Genomic DNA, 26090 nt, shown 5'->3' with positions numbered 1-26090 from the left:
CAATTGCAAATGTTTCAGATATGCATTTTACAACAGTATCTCACTGTATTTGACCATAGCAAATACCTTCTCAGTGTTCAAATGGGTAAAAATTTTTAAAAAAATTCAAGTAAAATTTATGTTAAACAATAACAACTATTTTTTCATAAGGAAACTGTCAATTTTTAGAGAGAGAAAGAGAGAGAGAGAGAGAGAGAGAGAGAGAGAGAGAGAGAGAGAGAGAATTTTTTAATATTTATTTTTTAGTTTTCGGTGGACACAACATCTTTGTTTGTATGTGGTGCTAAGGATCGAACCTGGGCCACACTCATGCCAGGTGAGTGCACAACCGCTTCAGCCACATCCCCAGAACCCTGTCAATGCTTTTTTGAAAAAACATGACAATAAACTGTGCCCTATGACATAAAGGAAAGCAATATTTCTTCATTTTATTCTTTGAATATGCCAAGTATTCTTTGGCAAAATGCCACATATATTTTTTTTTAATTTCACAGGTGTGAAGTACATCTGATTTTCTCTAAATTGCTACTTATTTAAGATAAATTTGTTGAGAAATTATTTCTGCATGTGCTGATTAGTGAAACATAGTGAGGAATGGAAGTCATTTAAAACTCTATGAATTGCAATCTCAGAATGGTAGGAGGAAGTTGTATATAATCATCAGAAACATATTGAGTAATATTAATTTATTCCAGATATTTATTTCCCTTAGTATCCACTTTTCACATAATCTAGTGCTTTTAAATTGAGCTATTAAATATCATAGGAAAAGCCATCAGAACAATCAGAATAAGAAATTTTAAAGAGAATCAATCAAATCTAAACATCTGGTTGAAACAACTAGCCAATTGTTGAATCTTAGCTTTTGACTTTACTAAATTTTCTCCTATTTTTTGATGATGACTAAGAGAAAGGTACTACTATTAAGAGCATGACCAGAACAATTTATGGCAATTTGTTTTTCTGAAACATATAAAATTGACTTGCTAACTCAGAATACAATCTATTGAGTATATTTTTATGGTAAAAAAATGTATAACTACACATCATGAAGATTGGCCTTTTGAAAAAAAATGTGATGGTGAAAACCAATTTGGGAAGGTAGTATTGAATATTTTATAACATAGAAAAAGCAGGGATATTTAAAATAGTTTTGATTATTAGATTCGTGTAAAAAAATAAAAGGTAGTGTCCAGGCTTGATGTGGTGGTACACACCTGTAATCTCAAAAATCATAGTGTCTGAGGCAGAAGGATCAAAACTTCAAGGCCAGCCTTGGTAACTGAGACCAGGTCTCAAAATAAAATACTGAAGAATTATGAATATATATGAGTAATAAATCACCCCTGGGTTCAATCCCCAGGACTATATAAAACAGTAGTTTCCAAAATTTACACGCAAATCAGTAGCCTCCACTCTATCTGCAACTATGTAAAGTTCTAAAAGGCAAATAAATTTAGCAATACCTACTACTAGTTGTCTGATATCGATCATAATTTTGAAATATATGCATAGAAGACCCTTCACAAAGTATTAAGAATTCCCATTATTTTCTCCAATTGCAATGAGAGAGGTAGGAAAAACAATTTAGCTTATTGGGCCATTTCTTTCTCTAAAGGTCAATGAGTCAAATATTAAAAGGCTTTAGTGTTTAATTGGTTATCATTTATGTAATCATAATGATATGTGTTCTGTGATTTCCTGCTTAATCTACATTGGACACTTTATTTTTTCTGAGTATCAGCATCTGTACATACCACTACACCCCACTCTATTATTTAATAGTTACAAGTCCCTGTGTTCATGCTTCATCAGTTAGTTATTCTCTTTTAAAAATAATTATGTGTTGCATTCTTTGTCTACATAAAATTTATAAAGTTTAAAAACAAGTAGGAATTTTCACAGATTTGACTTTAAAATAGTTTTCATCGCAAAACACACACCAGAAGTAAGAATGATTTCTTTGTCTAATTTATTACCCCTCTGACATCCAATATCAGGACATGAATGTTGCTCATGGAGGGATGTTCTTCCCATCAAGAACAATCAATACTACTTTCTTCTATCCCATCAAATGTTAAAAATTGCACATTTTACTGTATTTCATATGCAGAATTTGACTTTCCATTATTTGTGTTTATTAGGATTTTACTTTCTTTTTCCTCAATTTGTTTTTTTCTGTATTTTCTAATATTCATTTTTTGTGTGTGTGGTGAGGAAAATAGATCACTAGAATCTTCTAACTTTTGCTACATTCAGTCACTTGACTACTCACTAGCTAATATTTCTATTAAACCATCATTTTGAAGGTAGTACTGAGGTATGCTATCAAAACCATTTTCAAAGTCTACTGAAGAATCAGCATAACTTTCTTCAGCTCTTTTTGTTTTATATTTCTTCTATATTGAGTAACTCTCTTTGAAATGAGGCACAGAAAATAGTTTTTTATAATTTTATCATTTATGAAAATCTATTTTTATTTATCATTAAAGGACAGTCTGCTTCAGTTTAGAATACCAGGTTGAATGCTAGTTTTCCTTTAAATCATGAGGTTATTCTGTATTTATCATCTATAATCCATCATTAGTAATAAATACTTGGGTTCTATTCTTGCTTTCTTGAAGCTGTCCATGGTTTTTCTTTTCAGGATATTCTCTCTCTTTTTTTTTTTTTTAAGCGTAGCTACTTGAGAAATTCTGGAGATATATTTAGCATATTTAAATTTTATTTTCTTGAATATAGCATTCAATCAAAGTGGAATATTTCCAGACCTGATTTTCTTTCCAGTATATACTTATAGGAAACTGGGTAAAATATGGAAAATACAATGTTTATTTTTCAGACACCAAAAAGTGGCATAGCAGGGCAGTAAAACCATAGCAATAAGTGCAGACTGGTGAAGTGAACTATAACTATATTTTTTAAAATTGTTCTTAATAAGTGCAGTTTGATAAAATGCTGTTAAAACTTTTGGGTAAAGGGGAAGTAAAAATAATCAAAGTATACCAGTGTAAGAAAAACTTGAAGTCTGGCATCTGAAAGCAGATTGTGTGGAAAACTTCATGTTATGATACAAAAGAATCCCCCACTTTCTCTTCACCCTCTCACCCCCTTAACCTCATCAGAAACCACAAAGTTACTTAGAATAAAAGGTTTCAAGTTCAAGAGTCACACTCTCTTCAAATACAAAAAGAAGTTAAAATTCAACTAAACACAGAATCTTATGGAGATCTGAAACATCCTTAAAAAGTTAGGTTAAAGATGATTCTGTGTTGTTGTTTTTTTTTCTTTGTTTTTTTTTTTTTGTGTGTGTGTTTTGTTTTGTTCTGAGGGTGTGGCTATTCCTTGGTCACCTTAACTCAGCAAAGAAACTGTTATTTTGATGAAGTATCAGTGGCTGAACCACATTAAATACAGACAAATGTTAAAAAAAATTTAAAAAGCCTAATTATGAAAAAATATGTTACTGCTTTCTCCCTGCACATTTTTTCAAAGTATTTCTTAAAGTTTTTGATTTTTTTTTAGTCTTGAAAAATAGTGAAAAATTTTGTAGAATTTACAACCGACTGCATAAGGGTATGGGAAGCTGAGAGGCTGGAGGAGGGCTGGGAGGAGCAGACAGAAAGGGGTCTTTCCCTTAGTTACTGGAAGCCAAATATAACTAAAAAAGATACAAAAATCCATAAGTGTTTGTAAACCAGGAAATGATACAGATTATCAAGTTAGTATCAGTTATTAAAAAAAAAAGCATATAATCAAGAAAATAGACAAATCGTGAACAGGATTAGAAAAAAAGAGGTGTAAATTGTATTTTAGAAAGTTATTGGTGATACATAAAAAATAAAGATGAATTTTATATTTTGATTTTAAATGGAATGCAGAGAGATATTAAAGTCATATAGTACTTCAAAAACCTTACTTAAGTTACAAAGGTATAATCAATTGATAGTTCCTACTTATTTTACTGTATATCTTCCTTGGCATTTCCCCTGAGGTCACATTTGTAGAGTGTGACCAATAACTAAGTAAATAACTAACCAAGAAGATAGTCACTGAAGTTACAATCTTTTTCAGAAAACCCCAATCAATTTCAGAGCAAAGAAATGGTACAACACCTATTCATTTCCTTCTTTGGAAAAAGGTCCCTTTTGCGAATCAGATAGAAGAGGAAATTGGTGAACCTTTATAAAAATATTATTAGAAATAAATATGAGTTTTCTTCATTTAGAAGTAAACTGAAATAAAATAAGACCATTGTACAATATCTTTCAGGGTTAGCCTTAAAAAAAAAAAAAACTCGTTCTAAAGAGCAGAATACTTGGCAGCACACTTCATCCTTAATTTTTTGTGGATAAAGAAGTTACCTCAGGTAATAAGGTACATAAACTAATAGGAAGAAATCAAGACTTGATCAAGGGTCTAGAAGAAGCTTTTGATGACTATAAAATAAGTAATAAGGAGAGAGACAATGCAGTGTAAATCATGGGATTTCATGCTATCACATACAAAAGCACATACATCATGGACATTGAACAAGACAGCCAAGTTGACAACTTGACTTGGCTAGTTATTTTTATCCAGCCTCGGATGCTGCACAGGATGAATGAGGACTGAGTACCATAATGGTTTCCATAACTGCATTTTATCTATCAAATACCTCTTCCAAATATCCAGCCAACTAGGAGGAGAGCTCTATCTCTAGGTTCTTGTTACAGCATAATTCTTTTCATCATTCTCTCATAATAAAATAACAAGTGGACCTCTTAACTGAGAAATAATTTTAAGCAGAAAAACTCAAACTTTTTTTTTTACATTTTGCTTTTAGAGACAATAAATGCTAAGCAAACACCACTAATAAAGTGTCAAGAGATTATGCCTAAAATTCAATCAGACCACACTTAACAAAAATAAAGATATTACTATTGGTCTATGACCATGGTATCAACTCTATTATCATCTACAAAAGAAACAAAAAGCTACTGGCATGGTAGAATACTGGAATATTGAGTTTTAATTAGGGCTCTCCAGGAGATAGATTAAGACCATGACTTAAATTTCATTATATCAGTTTGTGCTACCAAGAGATAGACTACATACATCCAGGAGCCAGAAAGTCAAAGTTGAAGAGTCCTCACTCACGATCATTTCTATTAACCAACTTGGCAATTATATTTTCTAACACCATTCTTCTCCATCCTCCAGTTTTAAAAATTCTAATTATTTAAGAGGACACTTTTCCAACAGGATGTCTAACAAGATTCCAAATAAAATTTAAACTGCACATGAGAACTCTAAATTCTATGTACTAAGAAAACAGAAAGGAAGAGAAGAAATTACAATCCTAGCTAGGTCACTTCGTTCTCCTTAACAGAAGGACATTTATTCCATGTTGCAATGATGACAAAAATCAGATAATGCAATCTGAAAGCAGATAATCCTATTTTCTCCTTTTTAGTACTCACTTGCCCTACAGGAATGGTTAAAAAAAGAGTAGTAGTTGTTTCTTGAGAAAATTATGGTGAGGAGGCTCAAATAATTTGGGGTAGAGTATAAGTTTCACTCAATCAGCTAACTTATAGAGATCAAAAGAAACATTTTTAGGGGATTTAAAATGAACAACAGAAGAGACATAAGATGACCATTAGTATGACATTCGATTAACACAGCTGTCAAAACTGTAATTAATTGCACTGTTTTCCCTTCTTATAAGTTTTCTTCAGGAATAGAGTCTCACCAGTACCATAAACTAAGTACAGAACTTAGACTGAAAAGTGAATTTTTGTGGTGTCACTATAGGGAACTGTGTTTTATGGCACCATTAGGACTGAGGGACTCATTTGCCAGACAATTGCTGAAAGTGGTCTTTTAAAAATACTTTCAGCAGGAGAAGAGAGTTTTGTGGCTATGACCATTCAAGGCTTCCTACACTCAAGACTGTTTGGAGCTCATATAAATCACACTCCATGTCTCAATGTAGGAACAAATATGAGAGTGCAAGACAGCTCCAAAATTTCACTTTGAGGAAGCAGAAGCCTCCTTTGAGATCAGACTGCAACCCCAGATTCTGTGCACCCAAACGTGCTTCCTTCCCTTTATTTCCATTGTGCTGATCTGAAGCATACTCACTCATGGACTTCCAAGATGCCTAGTCATGGTCTTAGTCTACCTCCCTGGGAGCCCTAATTAGAACTCAAATGCATCCTTAATCTGCTTCCAGACTTTTTTTGTTTTCCAGAAGTTCTTTGAAGTCTTTTGTCACTGGAGATCACCTCCTCTTTTCATTGTGGATGTTTATCTCATTTTATGTTTCTCTTTGACTGTTACTTTAATTCATTGTGGGTAAAATAGACTTGTATATTTGAAGATCTGGATCATTAAGTGAAATACTTAGCTTAGTTTATGGGCTTATAATACACAATCAAAAATGTTCAATACATTTTAATATAAATTTAGATCCATGATTAAAATTGAGGAAATAAAATAGGCTTTATAAGGAAGTAATTCAGCACTACAAAATTATCATTGTTTTTCACAAAGGATAAGAATTTTGGAAGATTACATGGCACCAAGAAAAAGAATCACTATTTTTTATATATGGTTGTGCTTGAAAGAGAATAATAATGTCACCATAAATTGATCATATAATATAGAACAAAAAGCTTTATGAACAATTTCTGTTTATTCTTGACAAAATATATTTGAAGCAAAAATTTCAAAACCATGAATCTACCCAAAATACTATAAAGATACAGTGAATAGCATTTCTACACAAATCATGTAATTTTTGTTATATTATGTAAATTTTCTAGACATAGATGTAGAAGCAAAATACACTAATATTCTTTCTCAAGGCACATTTATAAATCTGCAAATATAATTAAACTTTATTTATTATACACAGATCAGTAAATCAAAAATGACAAAATACCTGGAAATAATTCCTTTGGCATATTCCTATTTCCTAGACAATAAGGTCAGCTTTAATATAATATATCTTCTACATTTTCAGTGACACATAATTTTTAAATTTTAAGTAAACTTCTCCTTTAGGCTCAAAATTTACCATATAACTATGGTACTAATACTATGAGTGATGGATGTTAGAAGAAAAATTCTTAGTACTTTTTAGAGATTTGTTTGAAATGAAACACTAGATCAACACATGATCTTTCAAAAAAATATAATAATGCAAGCACAGCAATAAATTTGAAATAAAGAAGGTATAGACATTATTAGCTACAGGACTTTGAAACCTCATGCTTTGGACCTAAAAGTCAATTATTTTGCTTTGTAATTACAGCACTTTCATAGCTGTGTGAGGAGTCTTAGATCCATGTTTTTGTTTTGTGATCTCATATGCTTCATTTATTCATATGTATTAATGTAATATATGCTTATATGAGTAATTTGAAATTATATGCCTCTTTCTATTTATAGAATTCTTTAAGAAAAACTTGGTAATCACACAGTTTCTACATTAGAGAGCAATTACCCTGCAAGCTAGAAAATGAACATTGGCTTAAAGAACTCTTCATCCCAGAGTTTAGCCTTAAAATTTCACATAGTTGATGGTCAATAAATTTATATGGTTCATAAAGTTAAGATCTGTTGAATCTTAAAGTAAAGAAACAGGAAACCAGAGAGTGCTTCTTCACAGATGCCAAGCTGTTATTACTGGGAAACCCAAGGAGTCTTACAGGACAGTTTGTCTCTCTGATTGATGTAGTTATGTAAAATTCAACTCCTGCTTTTCTTTCACACAACTTTGGCTTTCCTGTGTCATCTTGTTCTTTGCTTTTCAGTGATCAGAGAAGGAGATAGGTTCACAATTATTTGTTCATGCTAAAGAAGCAAACAACAAGCAAAAAAATAAACAAAAAAACAAAACAAACAACAACAACAACAACAACAACAAAAAACACAACTAAAAAACAACTGAGTTTGTGAAAACTTCAGAAATTTAAGTACAGTGATCAGGGTAGGATGGGATTCCACTGACCTAAATGTCCTTTAAGAAAAAGTAGATTCGGACATTTTCATTGTAACAGAAATTCGAAAGGACATATATGTATGTATATAAGCACACATGAAACTAATACATAAAGAACTAATAAACACAAATATTCCTCCTCTAAACTTGGAAATTATATTTCTGTGTATTTTTAATCCAGGCATGGGAAATTACTAGCATGTTCATTTGATTTTTCAAAAATTTTCAGTGTGCTTCCAAACCCTTTTATCATGATCCTCTTACTTGTCATTTCTTAACTAAGAGAGTACAGGGTCAGGAAATTTTTAATTTTTTGAGTTAAATTGGATCCAAAGACTTTATGAGAAATATAAGTAGTTTATGGCATTTTGATATTGCTCTCTATAAAATGAAGTTTTGAACATAGAATCTCATTTCCTTCTAAAAATTTTAAAACTTATAATTAGTCAAATTATAAAATTCACATCATTAGTAGTTCTATTTTTTATTAATATTACAGTAACAAGTTTATAAATAAAAAAATGCTAAATTACAAATGGAGATATGGTACAGTGGTGGAGCACTTGCCTACTATGTGTGAAGTCCTGGATTTGATCCTCAGCACCACATGAAAATAAATAAAATAAAGGTTTATAAAATATCAAGTTAAAACTCATGTCTTCTTTTATAATATGTATACAAATAAGTAATGTTTAAAATCTCTAGATGACATTCCATATTTAAGTTTTATCAGTAGAACTCATTAAGCTTAGAACAAATGGGAAACTAAAATTAATTATCATTCCCTATTTTAAAAATGACTTATTTTAGGAGGATATGAATTAAAGAAGCAAACATTGTTAGAAGAAAATATTCTCAATGTACCATATGGAACACAGTTTTCTAGGCTGACTAGAACTGTTGGAGCTGAAATCTCTCTTCTGCAGCTACAAGAAACCTCACCAGTATGCTAAAATTCCCTCCTTCCACAGCCTTTCCATGAACCAACTGCACACTACTTCTGAATCTAAGAATGCAGAGGCACTTATCCAGATGGATGAGGCCAGGGAGGATGTGGTGCAGGTAACAGCCTAAAGAGTTACACGTTATAAGGAAAGACATCTTTAAGTTCTGTCTCTGCAGGCCTATAATTTGAATATCTATAAAAAATGACAAAAATTCCCCTGGAAAACACAGAACTGTGGCTTTCCCAGTGTAACATGTCAGCTTTCTCTTAATTTTACTTTCTTCTTTTTTGGATAACAGCTTGGAGAGCTGGTCTTCAAACTTTTTTCTGGACTTATTTGGAATGACATTTCAATTGGAGTCATGTCCCAGTCAAAGTTGCTATTATTCTGATCATAATATCAAATTAGTCCAGTCCCATTAAACAATTTACACTGCCTCAACTTTGGCGTGAGGAATTCTTGGCACCTCCAATGGTTCCACTATGGCTCTGAGGGTCCTACCTCTATCATGTGTGATAGGCTCCTCTTCCCTAGCTTGTTCCCAAATGAAGCACCTGGTTTTCTGGGTACTTTTGTTTCTGTATGCCACCATTTTCAAAGTGGCAGTTTTGTGATTCAGGCTCTGTGTAAAATATTAAAATTAATCTCAAATTTTAAAAGAAGAAGAAGAAGAAGAAGAAGAAAAAGAAGAAGAAGAAGAAGAAGAAGAAGAAGAAGAAGAAGAAGAAGAAGAAGAAGAAGAAGAAGAAGAAGAAGAAGAAGAACTGAAGGCCACAGGCTGAGGAGATCACAGGAAGATTAAACATGGAGCTGAGTCAGAGCACATGCTGGAAGGCTACCCTAAGGAACCTGTGATGAGCCCTCATACTCACTAATGGTGGTAGAGGGGAGGTCTGCCCTTTCTCTTAGAGAAACTATGTAATATTAGCTTGGGCTTGTGTGTACTATATATAAAGTTATATAAAGTGTAAAAATTAAAATGGAGACTTGTGATGGAGAATCAAAAGAAAGTGCAATCATTTTAAGCAGGTCACTGATACTCCAGGTGTTGAAATCAGAAAATACTGCTTCATCACAACCATTGTCAATATGTGAAAGGTTAATAAAAGTGTCATAAAAAATAAAACGGGTATTTCAGAGAGATTTGGAAACTTGAACTAAATGGTAATACAATGAAACTATAACCTGTACAGGTAATATTCTACATGGTTGATTTTGGGATAGTTTGAAAGATGCATAAAAAATATAAGAAATACCAAAGCATGAGACCTCCAAAGCCATGTGCAAGAGAAATATAAAATAGGAGAAGAGAATAACTAGTTGAACAAGCATTTGTGTGATAAGGCAAGTCTCATTTGTGGAGGAGGAAGCCCTAGGCTTTATGTGCCCTGGAAAAGTTTATCCTCTATACCAGCCCCCATCCTGGCCCAGCCACACCTCTGCCTTTGCTGAAGTTGGTTGTGCCCTATTTCCTTGCATCGCGCCAATTGATCATCAAGGTACCACTTGGAAATGTCTCCTATATGTTCACTTATTCTCTGTGAGTATTGTTGGGTGAGTTGTGGCAGAGGGGTTGTCTTGTGTCTCCCCCAGCTTTGTGGAGTCTCCTTTTGTTTTGAGCCACAGAGAGCTCTTTGGAGAGCTACAGAAGTACAGACATATACCCTGATTTTCCTGTGGACTTGACACACAACATTGAGCAGGTGAGTCCAATCTCTTTGTTTAAGCTTCCCTGATTTTTAATAGAAAAGTGATTCCATTCCTAATTGTGAGCATTAGATTCATTTACCCTGATACTCAGACTTTAGCTCCAATCAGTGAAACAATAATCTCTGGAGAGTAATCTTAAGCATTGGATTTATTAATATTTCAGGGAGGTTCCTAGATGTTATGACTAGTATTAAATAAATGTTAATGGACCAAGGTCTTGAGTAAATATTATACATTTGTATTGTGGCTTTTATATATTTTTAGAGTCTTGAATAGAGTTTTTTCCTTTGGTACATGTGAGGGGCTCATAACCACTGAGTCACAACCCCAGTCTTCTTTTGTATTTTATTTACAGACAGTGTCTCACTGAGTTGCTTAGCACCTCAGTTTTGCTGAGGTTGGCTTTTAACTCATAATCCTTCTGCCACAGCCTCCTAATCTGCTGGGATTGCAGACATGTGCCACCTCACTCAGCTTGAATAGATCTTTAACGTCTCCCAACTTCTATTTATTTATCTTTAAGATGGGGCTGATGCCACTTGCTTCCCAAGACTGTGGTGAGAATTAAATGAAGTCATAGATAGTTGGCACTTGGTGTCTAGTGAATGCTACATAAGCCAGGGGGATGACAGACCCTTGTATTTTTGCTTTGTGGGCACACAGCTTTTTGTCTGTTGGCAAAGCCTTGAATAACTTAGCAAAACCCTGTTGCAAAAAAAAAATACATAAAAGGTCTGATGATTTTATTAGTATATTCATTTGTGACATATACATGTATGGGCATAACATCATTGATCAGTCTCATTTCTCAGTGCCTGAATCATCTCTCTTCTCTTCTCTTCCATCTGTCTAAAGTCAACTATTCTCTCTCCAATTTTTTTGAGATCCACTTCTTTTTTCACTCCATTTTTCCTTTTACCTTTCACATATGAGAGAAAACACTTGACAATTGACTTTTTGAGTCTAATTTTTTTCATTTAATTTGATGATCTCTAGGTTCATTCATTTCCCACAAATGGTATAATTCCATTCTTGTTTATGGCTGAGTAGAATGAGTAAATTTGTGAAAAGATGTGTAGATGCTATTTTCTGGGTATGTCACCTGCCAGCACACAGAACCTTCATGTCCAAGCTCAGCCTGACATTGTTTGAGTCAGGGAATGAAGATGCAGGACAAAAACGGTCTCATGTGAACCATTTGAGGTCTTTCAATCTGTGGCTCTGACTGCTTGTACATGCACCAAACAGCCTGGTAACTTCCAGAGTGTCCTTTAATGTCTGCATTGATGACTAACCTGTCTTGTGGGTCTGTTTTCAGTACAGTTTTATTCTCAAGAGGAGGGAGTCAATGTGAAGGTAAAACCTCCGGATTTTCCAGGTGTCAGATATAGGATTTGGCTCCTTCCCACAATTCTTTCCCTTTTGTTCATTCATGAAACTGCCTTTATCAGCTTTACATTAGTCCTTTATTCATGTGGCACTGTTGTATTCATCCTGGCCCTGAGCTCTGATTGGGGGCAGGGAATCTAGAATCAGAGCATACCTGGGCCCACTGAACTTAATTATTTTATTTTTTTTACTTTTCAGGGATTCATGTTCCCATGTTGTGAAGTGAGATTGACAGCTAGTAATGGTAACACTTAATGACATCAGGAGCCATTGATAACCATGTACTGGACTATTGTTTTTGAGATTTTTGTCCCCTGCCCCCTTCATTGGAAATTAGAACTCCATGAAAAGAAGCCATGTTTACATCCAAGTTGCAGGACAGGGATGCTCAGCTGTGTCGAGTTAACTTGTTTAAGGTAATACAGCTAGCAAATGGCAGCTTCATTGTAGCTGTGGGAACAGAGGGGAAAAATGTACAAATGATCATGGTAAAGTGTTGGCACATAATGATCAGGTCATAGATCAGTAAAAGGAGGTACAGGTACAATGGAAGGCCTGGCTCTAACCAGGGTACAGGCAGGGCTGAGGAGGTGAGAGCAGGGTCCAGAGTACAGATTAGAAGCAGGCTTCACTCCAACCTTAAAGAGGTAGCTCAGAGAGTAACACCACAGGAGGTCTGGGACTGCATTTCAGGGATGGGGCAAAGTAGGTGGTTCCCAAATTTGACATGTAGAAATGCAGAATATGAGGATTGTGCTTGGTGGAAAGCCCCAAGCTCCTTGCTGTTGTATATGCATGTGCATAGGCACATACATGAGGGATGCCCAGAGAAATGCCCTCACCAAACATTGAATTGCCTTGTTCCTTGATCTTACATACTGTGAAAAATGAGTGTCTATGGCTTATAAACCACCCAGTCTACCATAAATTATTGTAGCATCTTGATGAGAGTAAGGAAGTGCACCATCTGTGTCCTCACAGGATAAATTGAGAAGTTTCTTTGCAGCTCCCTTTTAATAAATGACAATAATCCCATTCCATGGCTCTACCCACATGACTTAATTGCCTTGCAAGACCACACCTTTTTCTGCCTAGGCTCATGATAAACTACCACAACATTCAAATACATTCTCACACAGGGTCTAGGACTGGTCATTTTTCCCCAAGTGTGTATAGCCAAGCTTCTGAAATCTGGACCTGGAAGTAATTGTCAAGTCCTTTCTGTGTTCTTGGCATTAAATATTCAAAGAATTCTTCAGTGTATGTTAATAATCTTATCTGTGTATTCACCAGACTGCTCACCCTAGATAAGAAGTGGCTCCTGCACTTGGAGACTCCAGTCTAATGGAGAAAGTATAAAACCCATGTTGTCCCTTGCTGTGCAGACACTAAACATTGCATATGAATCCTGGGATCCTTTAATGTCAATTACTGAGCAGAAAATGTTACATCACAACAAGCATTGCTACTTTAGGTAAAAATTTTGATCACACTGGAGAAAAAGATCCTGGAAATCATGCAAGCTTAAGAAATTATTTAGTCACAGAATAGTATGGTTCATATTTGAGTTGTCAGACTCTTACCTGTCTTTTGGCCCTTGATTTTTGTCCTTTTATTTTATTCTATGTTTTCAACGTGGTTGTTGTTTATGTGGCTCAAATATAAACCCAGTTAAAATACATTGATGACTCACCTATATTCCATCTCCACTAATCTTTTCCCATTGCCCTTCATAAACATATGTTTTAATTGTTATATATTCTTACTGTTTCTTGTTCTGGTAAGAGGCAATAACAATAATAAGTTATTATGTAAATTTCTTTCTTACCCAAAAGGGAGTGCTCCTGTATATCCTGTCTGCCCCTTATTTTTTACTCAATGAAACAACCTGGAAAACACTCCACATATGCAAAAATCTTAAATTCCCATGGTGTAGGTTGACCAAAGTTGGAACTAAACAAATGATGGACATTCGGGCTATTTCTGAACTTTTTTTATTATCAATATATCTGTATTGAAAAGCTCTGGGAATCTATTTTATATTCTTGCAAATGTACATTCAATGTTCAGTCCTGTAAGAAATATTGCTTTATCAATGGCTACTTTTTATAATTTCAAATAATAAAGCCCAATTTGCTGGAAGATTGGAACATTTTTTCTTTCTCCCATCAGGTATACATGTTCATGCTTTCTGTAGATGCCCCAGTAGACAGAGGCCACATTTTGGATATTCTGTGCAAAATCACAGTGTGCTGATAATGTCTTCTATTTCTGAGGGAACAATTTCTTATTTCTGTTATTTTTTTCCTTTTTACATACGATTGATACCATGTCATGGTTACAGAAGAAAATACCAGTGTCCTACCCTTAATAAATCCATGGCTTGGTGAGAGTCCAATGCTAAAACCAATAATTTCTTCCCAGTACAATGATCACCAAGGACACAATGCATTTTGGTTATTTGTGTCTTCCAACAAATTGATCTATGTAATATAAGTCCTTATACCTATGGGCTGAGAGTTTTAAATATTGTTTATTTATTTTAATGTTCAGGTATTAACAGTGATAAGATTATTTATTTTTTAGTTAGAGGTTTATCTATTTATTGAATTTTAGAAAGAACTGAGGATATGAGCCCTATAAAAAAGAATTTCTGGAACACCTCAAATATTTTAAATAAGTGCCTTAGAAAGTAATACATTGGTATAATTATTCAGCATACAGTAGTAAATATAAGATCACATTAGGTCACATTGACAATGGCAGTAGAAGAAAATGAGAAGCAAGCATTGAAGAACATGCAGAATTCCCAAAAGTTACAAGGAACCACAGGCTCTGATGTGAGAATTTATGGTTTAACTTTACCAAGCAGGAGCTTCTGGGGCTGAGGGTGATGTCATAGAGAACACACAGCAGGCAGATGGTAAAAATGAAGAAGTTCCCCCAAACCTCGTGAAAGTAGATTATTAATTTATATTTGATGTAATCTCCAAAATACTGAGACAAAAACATCTGTAACTATAAACCCCATAATTTTCAGAATCCCTAGATATATTAGGGCCAAGAAACCAATGGTAAAGTTCTAGGGTTAGATCTTGTGTGAGAAAAGGAATGTGAAGTTGCAGAAGAAAATTATGGTGTTAGCTGAGATCTCAAGATGAACTTCAGAGGAAAATGTTTCTTATACAAAAAAATATAGTTTGTTGATCATTTTTTCATATACCATATTAATAGTATATATATTAGGAGAAAATGAAGCAGAAGACTTTATTTCAAATATTGTCATCTTTATCAATCTCAGCCTATCCTATTACCAGAGATGTTATATTTGTGGAAATAGCAATCAAAAAGAATTTATTTCTAGAAATAGTTACATAATATTTTCTTAACATCTTATAAGTGTTTTAGATCATTTTCTTTTTTGAGTCATGCTCAGTCTCTGGGCCTGTGATATGCTTTTTAAACCCTGTAATCTCCAAGCATTTGCCCTCTATAAAAATCCGTTTGATAGATCTTGCTTCAGAAGAGTTCCTTTAACATGTAAAATGCTAAATCAGTTGTGTTTCTCCTAGGAAGTATTTTTGAGGTACTCTCTTCAAAATGAGGAAGAAAATATTTCTCCAGACTGACATTCTTTATATAAGGAACAAACCAAACTTTGTTAAGCTTTGAAGAAATTTCATACTGTTCTGTATTCAGGTAGTTCTGTGTGTGTTGCTGAGTTGCCTTTTGATGTCCAGAAACCTGTGTATTCTCATCTCTACAATGGGAATAATTTTTGAGGACAAAGATTAGCAATGTTCCTCATGCAGCCTACTAATACATGACTGGGCTGTGATTCAGACCTAACAAAGCACCTGTAAGACACCATGAAGATTCCAATTTTTTAAACATTATCTGCCATTCACATATATCATATATACTTTCTTTCAAAAGATTGTAATAACCTTTTTAATGTAGGCCCCTGTGTCATACACATGAACAAATATAAAATGTTGAGTCCTCCATTTCTAAATTCCATTTTTTCCCTATGGTGATTCAAAATGATACAACTAATTTCATGTTTCTCCTTGCCTTCGTTTTACTCTATGTTCCCAATTAGAGTTCTCTACTTAGAGGCATAAAGAGATATCTATAATATATAATATATATATACATATATACTGTGTGTGTTTACATGCATAATAAATATATACTATGGATAGTATATGTATTAAATACTATGTTTAATATATGTTTCCTATATACTATAGTATACACATTCTATTATATAAACAAAATATATTTATATTATATAATATACATATATGATACATATACATATATTATACATATACACACAGTATATATATGTATGTATATATATAATATATAATTATATATATATATATATATATATATATATATATATATATATATCACTGTTTTGAATATTTATCATTAATCAAGGCCTAAAATAATAGGAAAATTTGTATGTGTGGTAGAGGTATTTGGGCTTTCAAATTAGATACAATTTTTTAAATGTATTATTTATTTATTTTTTGGTACCAGGGAATAAACCTAGGGGTGCTTTACTACTCAGTTACATTCCCAGCATTTTTTAATATTTAGAGACAAGGTCTCAACAAAGTTGTTTAGGGCCTCATTATTTTTCTAAGAGTCATTTTGAAGTTGTGTTTCTCTTTGCTCAGCCTCTGGAGCCACTGAGGTTTTACACATGTGTCACCATATGTGGTGATACCTGCTTAATAATTAAAGTGTCTTTAATCATGGAAGAAAAACAAATGTCATAGAGTAGTAGTCATTAGGTCTAAAGTCAATTATGAAATAAGGAGCTTTCCTTTAATGCTCTTAAGTAATAGACTCAGAGTTGTGATTATATGTGAAGACATGGGCACCACTTTCTGGAACATCTTCTTTTGCTTCTGTCTGATATCTTAAATGAAAGGGTCAATTGCCAGCATTTGGTGGGAAATAGTCTACTTTTGAAAACTCTCCAGTTAGACCTTCCTGCTCTTATCCATGGCATTATCTCTCATATTTTTTGGACTTGAGAAGAAGTATTGGAAAAAAGAATTACATCCCCCACCTAGAATAAAAGAGAAGCAGTCAGGACCTTTATTTTTTTGAGGTCAGAAAAATTATAGTTCTGAAGTCTGGAATGTGGTTTTATGAGCTGTGATATTCTGGAGGCTTGACATATTGGTTTTGAGGGCACAGTTTCAACAATGCATATACTTTTAAAATAATATTTTATTTGTCACATAATTGTAATATTCCCATATTAAAATATTTATGCCATTAAAATCAATTTTTTACTATTTATTTATTTTGTGAATAGTAAAAAATATATGACTACATTTGTGTCTGATGTATTCTTATCATTGTGCTCACTGCCGTAAAGGATTGCATCCCAGTTAAATTTTCAATGTTTCTTCAGAAGAAGAGAAAGCAAGAAAGTTAAATAAAATTTTTCATTATTGTTATTTTATTATTTTCATCCAAAATAATATACAGATTTATAAAATCACAGATTAAAAAGACCTTATGTGAGAGGTTAAATGCAAATGTTCTTTTGGATAGGTTGGGTCTCACTACTACCAGGAAACCTTAACTGAAGCCAGTTGCAGCCTGAGGCTCTGTATTTCAGTTGCCAGCAACTGAAAAAAAAAAAAAACTGCAACCAAGAATCTGTCTTTCTAACCTCATTCTTTTCAGCATTTGATGACATGTCACTAAAACAGAAAACTCAGTAGGATTAGCCTGAGAGAGTGAAAATATAAGTGCTGTCCTCTTAGGTGTGCTATATCAAATATAGCACATGGCCAATAATGAGAGGCAGGCTTTGGCCATCTAGTGTGGCTTTATTTCTCTAGAGATTGCCAGTATTTTTTTCCCCTTCTAAGATTCCTTTTTATGTTCAGTGGATCTAATTTTTTTCCCTTGCTCATGTGCTGGAATATTTACTGACAGAACATTGGGCCCCTCAAAAACTAGTAAGTGGTGGTGTGCTCTGGTACCCTGACACTGGTGGGCAAGGCTTCGTGAAATTGGCTGTACTCTCGTAGGAACTGGCAACTGTGGACTGGTAACCCTGGGGTAGTCTCTAGAGTCTGCAGGCCATGGTCTTCATCTAGGTTAGGTTATCTCTGAGTCTTTAGTGGCCAGTAATTTTGGGCATGTGTCAGTGATGGGGACTTTGGGAGTCCTGTCCTCTTTCTGCAGAGTATCTTCCATCCTTACCTGAACTTCTTTCTGAAAGTGCAGCATTTTAGCCCCTTTCAAGATTGTGTCCTGGAGTGAGCAGAGTCACTAGAATCAAAACTCCATGTGTTCTCTCCTTGCATGAGTGTGGTAGTGATCTGTAGGAGTCTCAGTTATTCCTTCCTCTCAATCTTGCTAGTCTTTCTTTTTTGTGAGTATAGTGGTACTGTAGATTAAAAAATGACTACATTTGTGTCTGATGTATTCTTTATCGTACCTGAGATTTTCCCTAGCCAGTAACTTCTGCTGCTCCCTTATAATCTATCAGTACTCCTCTGTCTTCAATTTCTACAATTTTTACTTTAGATACCATAGTTCTATGTTGACACTCCTTTGCAAATATTCAGAGCTGCATTTCCCTGCCACAAACAGAACCAGTTTTTGCTTCTCTCCCTCTGTACACTTTTCTGTATTGATTCCCCAAGTGTGTCACTCCAATTACTTTCTTTGTAAACACACTTTTGAAAAGATCTAAATGTCATTTCTTTTAAAAAGTATTTTATTGGTACATGTTATATGGAATAGTGGGTTTCACTGGGGCATATTCCTACAGGCACATAAAATAATTTAATTAAATTTACTACCCAGGATTTCCTATTTCTCTTTCATCCTCCTTCCCTCAGACCTCCTCACATCCTGACAGTTTTCACGAGATTTCCTCATTTTCTTTCTTCTCTCTAGCTTCTGTAATGGAAGAAAACAAATGACACTTTTCTGAGTCTGGTTTATTTCACTTAACGTGTTTTCCTCTTCATCCATTTTCCTGCAAATGACACAATTTTGGTCTTCATGGCTGAATAATACTCCATTGCATGTATATACACACACCATATTTTCTTTATCCATTCATTTGTTGAAAGACAACTAGCCTGGCTTTATGACTTTATTATTGTGAGTTGTTCTGCTATAAACATGAGAATATATTTATCCTTAAAATATACTAAAAAGACACTTCTCAAAAAAAAGTAAAGATAACTAACAATGATAAGAAAAAATGCCCAACATCTTTAGCCACCAGGAACATGAAAATTGGAACTACTTTGAGATTCTTTCTCATTTCAGTCAGAATGACAATCAGGGAGACCACAAATAACAAAAGTACTGATGAATATGTAGGGAAAATGGAAACCTTATGGACTATAAACCAGTACAGCCACCATGTAAATCAATATGAAAGTTCCTCAAAAATCTGAAACCGTAACTACTACATGATCCAGCTATTCTATTCCTTCATGCTTACCCAATTGAACTAAATATTAATTTTATAATACAGTGCTAATTATTTTCATTTTGAGAAATTGAGCAAAAGGAACATCAACCTGGAGTCTCATTGGCACAGCGCCGCTCTCATTGGAGAAGCACTTTGATAAAGAGGCCTATTTCCAAGAGAGGCACTTAGAAGGAAAGTGCTATAGGGAAGAACTTCTTGAAAGAAGCTACTGAACAAGCTGATGCTGGAAACTGACCAGAGCTACCTTCTTCAGATGATAATGAAGTAGCATTACTGCTCTGGTATAGAAATAGACTCTAAGAACTAATTTTCTCCCTACATAGTATACCCAAGCTCATTGGCTATGTTTGCTCACTGGGAATGAAAATATTTAGATGGTCTACATGAGAAGTAGAACATTTGGGAGTGGACAGAAGATATTTTGAAACTGGCTGCAGATATCACCTGCTCTGTAATTGAAGCTGCTCTACTAACTGGAAACTTTCACTGGCTTTTGTAATAGGTGTTTTACAGACACTAAATTCAGGACTGCCCTTTCTATTTGGCACCTCCAAATACAAACCATCCCTCAGACTAGGTGGTTGCACTGTGGGCTCATAGACCAATGTTCTGGAGATAGATGCTTTATAAAATGGAATCACCCATTAAAATATCCCATAGTGATGTTTACTCTAGAATTTTTGCATAATCAACCTAATTTTGCTATTATACAAGACAGGAAGTACTACAACTACATTCTTAAGGATTTTCCCTTGGTGACTTAAACACTTGATTCAATGATGTTCATATTGCTTTTTCAAGATGTGTTTACAAAGTTATCAATCTGAAGGACTAACTGCTGACTGAATAGCAAATCTATTGACAGAAAAGCATAATGAGCCTAACTATTTATGGTTTACGATTAATTCCAATCTTTAAAGTGTAATATGTGCAAGTGAAATTATATGCAATAGATACTTCCAATCTAGTTTAATTCTATATACAAAGTGTTCAAAAAAATGGAGAAATCAATGGCATATATTTATGGCACATAGTAAACGTTACCTTATATTTCTGCTTCATTGAACATGAATCTTTTTAGATTTTTGTTTTCTCATTGAAATTAAAAATGCATTGACTTTTACATTGCATGAGCCCAGTTCTTAATTTCAAAGTTAGTTAGAAAGTTGATTTTCATGTTTATAGTATGATATGGACAGCATATAGATAATGAATCATAGTAAATTGGCATTTATAAAATATTAGTTTTCTGCAAGCATCAACTCAGAGAGGAAGGTTACATTTTCTATTCATTAAAAATACATTTTGAAACTCATCTGTTCTTTAAAATTGTTACTAAAATAGATAATGCAACTTTTTTTTAATATGCCAGTCCTTGCTGAAGAGTGTTTTAATGTTGCTTTGCATGCACTATAAAATGACTCGTAGAAATTTTGCAGACATTAAGGAAATATTACATAAAAATAAAATACAAAAATAATTCATTAAAGGGTAATTTAAACTTTAAGAGTGAATTTTAACATTTTGGTACCAGATAAAACTCATTATATAGTGATTTGAATGGGATAATAATTTAACAAATAGTAGTTGAAAGAGCATATACTTATATGCACAGATAGGTATACATATACCACTAGGGTTGGTCCTTAACAAGAGCTTCTTGTCTTAGTCTTTGATTCCTTAATAAATAGTCATTATATTTGCTCTTTTATAATATTATTCATCCTTTCTTCCATAAAATTGATACTAATGTGTTTGTTTGGGAGATTTTTCCCTGGACACAATTTGTTCCAGAAAGGATTGATGATTTTAGAAATTGATAGTTTGATTTCATTAGGTTCTAATGATTTTCAGTTTGAACATTTGATTTTTGTTTCAGATACCTGTGGCTCTATATGCAAGAGAGTTCCATGCTCTTCTCAGCATTATTTTTGTAAGGGTTACTGCACTTCAGCAGGACAGTTTACAACTAACTTCCTGTGTAGTGATTAATCATTCAGAGCATAGGCTTTGATGTCACCCTGCTTATGATATCATGTGATTGGGAATTGTGTAGCTTTTCTCTAAATCATCATTTGCTCAACTGAAATGGTGCTTTGAAAGTGCTTAGAATTTCTGAGAACTAAGTGAGGCAAAAAATTAAGGCATTTAACACAGTAAACTAACCTCAAATATAGTATATTTTAAGGAAAACTTTAGGACTAATGTTATCCTTGTCTTTATCATTTAATATTACCCAGGAACTTGGATATATCATTTTAACCTTCTCAGACCGTTTGCTTGTTTAGAATGAGGAGACTGAGTTAGATGGTTCTTAAATTTACGTTTAGCTCTGATTCTATGAATCTGAAATGAAGTAATGCCAAGTGAGTAATTAAATCCTGTTCTTTCTTGATGTGGGAGAAAGGGAGGAAAAACAACTTTTAGCTGTCTGGATTCCCCTCCAAATTTTCTACAACTATGTAGCATTTTGAATAAAGGTATTTATTCCAGAAATCATTAAATTTACTTTCCTTTTATATTTTTTTAATTTTTATTTATTTATTTTATTTTATTTTTTTCATCTTTCATACATTTGATTCAAGTGAGTTATGAACTTCCATTTTTACCCCAAATACAAATTGCAGAATCTCATCAGTTACACATTCACAATGTTTACATAATGCCATATTAGTGACTGTTGTATTCTACTGCCTTTCCTATCCCCTACTATCCCCCCTCCCCTCCCCTCCCATCTTCCCTCTCTACCTCATCTGTTGTTGTTCAGTTCTCTCCATCCCCCCCTTTCCTCTCACAACCTCTTATATGTGATTTCGTATAACGATGAGGGTTTCCTTCCATTTCCATGCAGTTTCCCTTCTCTCTCCTTTTCCCTCCCATCATTCATCTCAGTTTAATGTTAATCTTTTCCTCATGCTCTTCCCCCCCTGCTCAGTTCTTAGTTGCTCTCCTTAAATCAAAGAAGACATTTGGCATTTGTTTTTTAAGGATTGGCTAGCTTCACTTAGCATAATATGCTCTAATGCCATCCATTTCTCTGCAAATTCCATGATTTTGTCATTTTTAGTGCTTATAATACTCCATTGTGTATAGATGCCACATTTGTTTTATCCATTCATCTATTGAAGGGGATCTAGGTTGGTTCCACAGTCTAGCTACTATGAATTGTGCTGCTATGATCATTGATGTGGCAGTATTTCTATAGTATGCTCTTTTAAGGTCCTCAGGGAATAGTCCGAGGAGGGCGATAGCTGGGTCAAATAGTGGTTCCATTCCCAGCTTTCCCAGGAATATCCATACTGCTTTCCATATTGGCCACACCAATTTGCAGTCCCACCAGCAATGTACAAGTGTACCCTTTTCCCCACATCCTCACCAGCACTTATTGTTGCTTGACTTCATAATGGCTGCACAACACAATAATTATTGGGGACTTCAACACACTGCTCTCGCCATTGGACAGATCCTCTAGACAAAAGCTGAACAAAGAAACTATAAAACTCAATAACACAATCAATAATCTGGACTTAACCGACATATATAGAATATATCAACCATCATCAAGTGGATTCACATTCTTCTCAGCAGCACATGAATCCTACTCAAAGATAGACCATATATTATGCCATTGGGCGACTCTCAGTAAATATAAAGGTGTGGAGATAATGCCATGCACCATATCTGACCATAATGGAATGAAACTGGAAATCAATAAGAAGGAAGGAAAAATCCTGCATCACCTGGAAAATGAACAATATGTTACTGAATGATCAATGGGTTACAGAAGATATAAAGGAGGAAATCAAAAAATTCTTAGAGATAAACGACAATACAGACACAACATATCAGAATCTATGGGACACAATGAAAGCAGTTTTAAGAGGGAAATTCATTTCCTGGAGTTCATTCCTCAAAAAAAGAAAAAAACCAACAAATAAATGAACTCACTCTTCATCTCAAAACCCTAGAAAAGGAAGAGCAAAACAACAGCAAATGTAGTAGAAGACAATAAATAATTAAAATCAGAGCAGAAATCAATAAAATTGAAACAAAAAAAAACATTGAAAAAATTGATAAAACTAAAAGTTGGTTCTTTGAAAAAATAAATAAGATCGACAGACCCTTAGCCATGCTAACGAAGAGAAGAAGAGAGAGAACTCAAATTACTAACATGCGGGATGAAAAAGGCAATATCACAACAGACACTACAGAAATATAGAAGATAATTAGAAAGTATTTTGAAACCCTATATTCCAATAAAATAGAAGATAGTGACGATATTGATAAATTTCTTAAGTCATATTATCTGCCCAGACTGAGTCAGGAAGACACACACAATTTAAACAGACCAGTATCAAAGGAAGAAATAGAAGAGGCCATCAAAAGACTATCAACCAAGCCCTGGACCGGATGGTATACAACAGAGTTTTCCAAAACCTTCAAAGAAGAATTAATACCAATACTTTTCAAGCTATTTCAAGAAATAGAAAAAGAAGGAGCTCTTCCAAATTCATTCTATGAGGCCAACATCACCCTGATCCCGAAACCAGACAAAGACACTTCAAAGAAAGAAAACTACAGACCAATATCTCTAATGAACTTAGATACAAAAATTCTCAATAAAATCCTGGAAAATCAAATACAAAAGCATATCAAAAAAATTGTGCACCATGATCAAGTAGGATTCATCCCTGGGATGCAAGGCTGGTTCAATATATGGAAATCAATAAATGTTATTCACCACATCAATAGACTTAAAGATAAGAACCATATGATCATCTCGATAGACGCAGAAAAAGCATTTGACAAAGTACAGCATCCCTTTATGTTCAAAACACTAAAAAAATTAGGGATAACAGGAACTTACCTCAACTTTGTAAAAGCTATATATGCTAAGCCTCAGGCTAGCATCATTCTAAATGGAGAAAAACTGAAGGCATTCCCTCAAAAATCTGGAACTTGACAGGGATGCCCTCTTTCACCACTTCTATTCAATTTAGTTCTTGAAATACTAGCCAGAGCAATTAGACAGACAAAAGAAATTAAAGGCATAAAAATAGGAAAAGAAGAACTTAAATTATCGCTATTTGCGGATGACATGATAATATATTTAACAGACCCAAAAGGGTCTACAAAGAAACTGCTAGAGTTAATAAATGAATTCAGTAAAGTGGCAGGATATAAAATCCTTTTATATTTTGTTAACTGAACAAATTGGGATTTAGGAGTAGTCTTCTCTGATTCCAAATTTTGATTTTTGTGAATTCTCTATGTTCACCTGTAATTTTAAGTATGAAGTATTAGTTTTGTGTACATGAGGGTATTTAGCTAAATTGACCAATTTAACAAAAATCCCATTTAAATCAAAACTTAAGAATATTTTGTGAGATATCATGCTAAATATCTTGTTCATAAATATATTGAACAGTCAGGTTTTGCTTATGTATTTGAAGATGACATGGTGTTTTTAATGCATCACCCTGCCTAAATATCAAGTTAGAAATATTGTCTGTGAACAATTTATTTCATGATTGAAGTTCAATGGGACTTTAGTGATACTTTTTAAGCATTCATAGATCTAATGGCCTATTTTACAAAAGGATATTGAAAAATATCATTTGGATGACTGTTTAGAATATGAAGTTAATGATGAATGAGCTTTCATATTAATCATTATCGTGAGAATCCCAAAGGGAGGTGTGGTTTTTAAATGTATGTCCTTGTAAGCAGGATAATTCATAAATGCACAAAGCATATTAGATATGGGACTTGAGTGGTAATATATTTAAGAATGTAATTTATTATTCTTTTCACACCTACTCTACTCAATATGCAAGGTTTAAAATGCAGTGACCATCAGACAAGGAAGTGTCATTAGAAGAATGTGGACATGGACTCCTGGGCTTCTAATGATTGTTATCTTTTGGGGTCAGCATGGGAATGGACAAGGCCAAGGTAGGTGCAAGCATGTTATAACACTTGAACACTGGATGTGAGTTCTACTTTAGAATGAAATTACATCAGTCTTTGGTTTGATGGTTGTGGCAATTTGTTGTAATCTTTCCCGAAGATTTTGTCAAAGTGTACCATTATGCTTTTGAATCAGTTAAATTGTACTAGAGTTAGGTGTGAGTTGGTGTATCAAATTCAAAACCATCTTTCTGAAATTTGTTTTGCTTGGATTTAGTAGATACTGCATGTGTGTGTGTGTGTGTGTGTGTGTGTGTGTGTGTGTGTGTGTGTGATTTTAGAAAAGTACAAAGCATTTAAAGGTTTTTATATTTTGAAGAGAAGTTTTTGAATCTGTTTTTGTTAGTGACCTTCATGGTATATAGATTGATTTCAAAAATATTTTTGATGTGATATTCTTCAGAAATTAAATGCAACACTTGATGATTCTCATTGTCAGAGCAAGTATTTGGGACAAAATTAGTAATGGAGTACAGCTGTGATGTTGTGGCATTCTGAAATGTCCTTTGGAGAGTAGAAAAAGGTCATAGATTTTGTAATAATGTTTTCAGTATATTGTTTGGTTGAGTAAATCTATGGAGTGGTTTAC

This window comes from Callospermophilus lateralis, unplaced genomic scaffold (assembly GCF_048772815.1).
Source record: "Callospermophilus lateralis isolate mCalLat2 unplaced genomic scaffold, mCalLat2.hap1 Scaffold_137, whole genome shotgun sequence".
Lineage (NCBI taxonomy): Eukaryota > Metazoa > Chordata > Mammalia > Rodentia > Sciuridae > Callospermophilus > Callospermophilus lateralis.
This window is presented reverse-complemented; position numbering follows the sequence as displayed.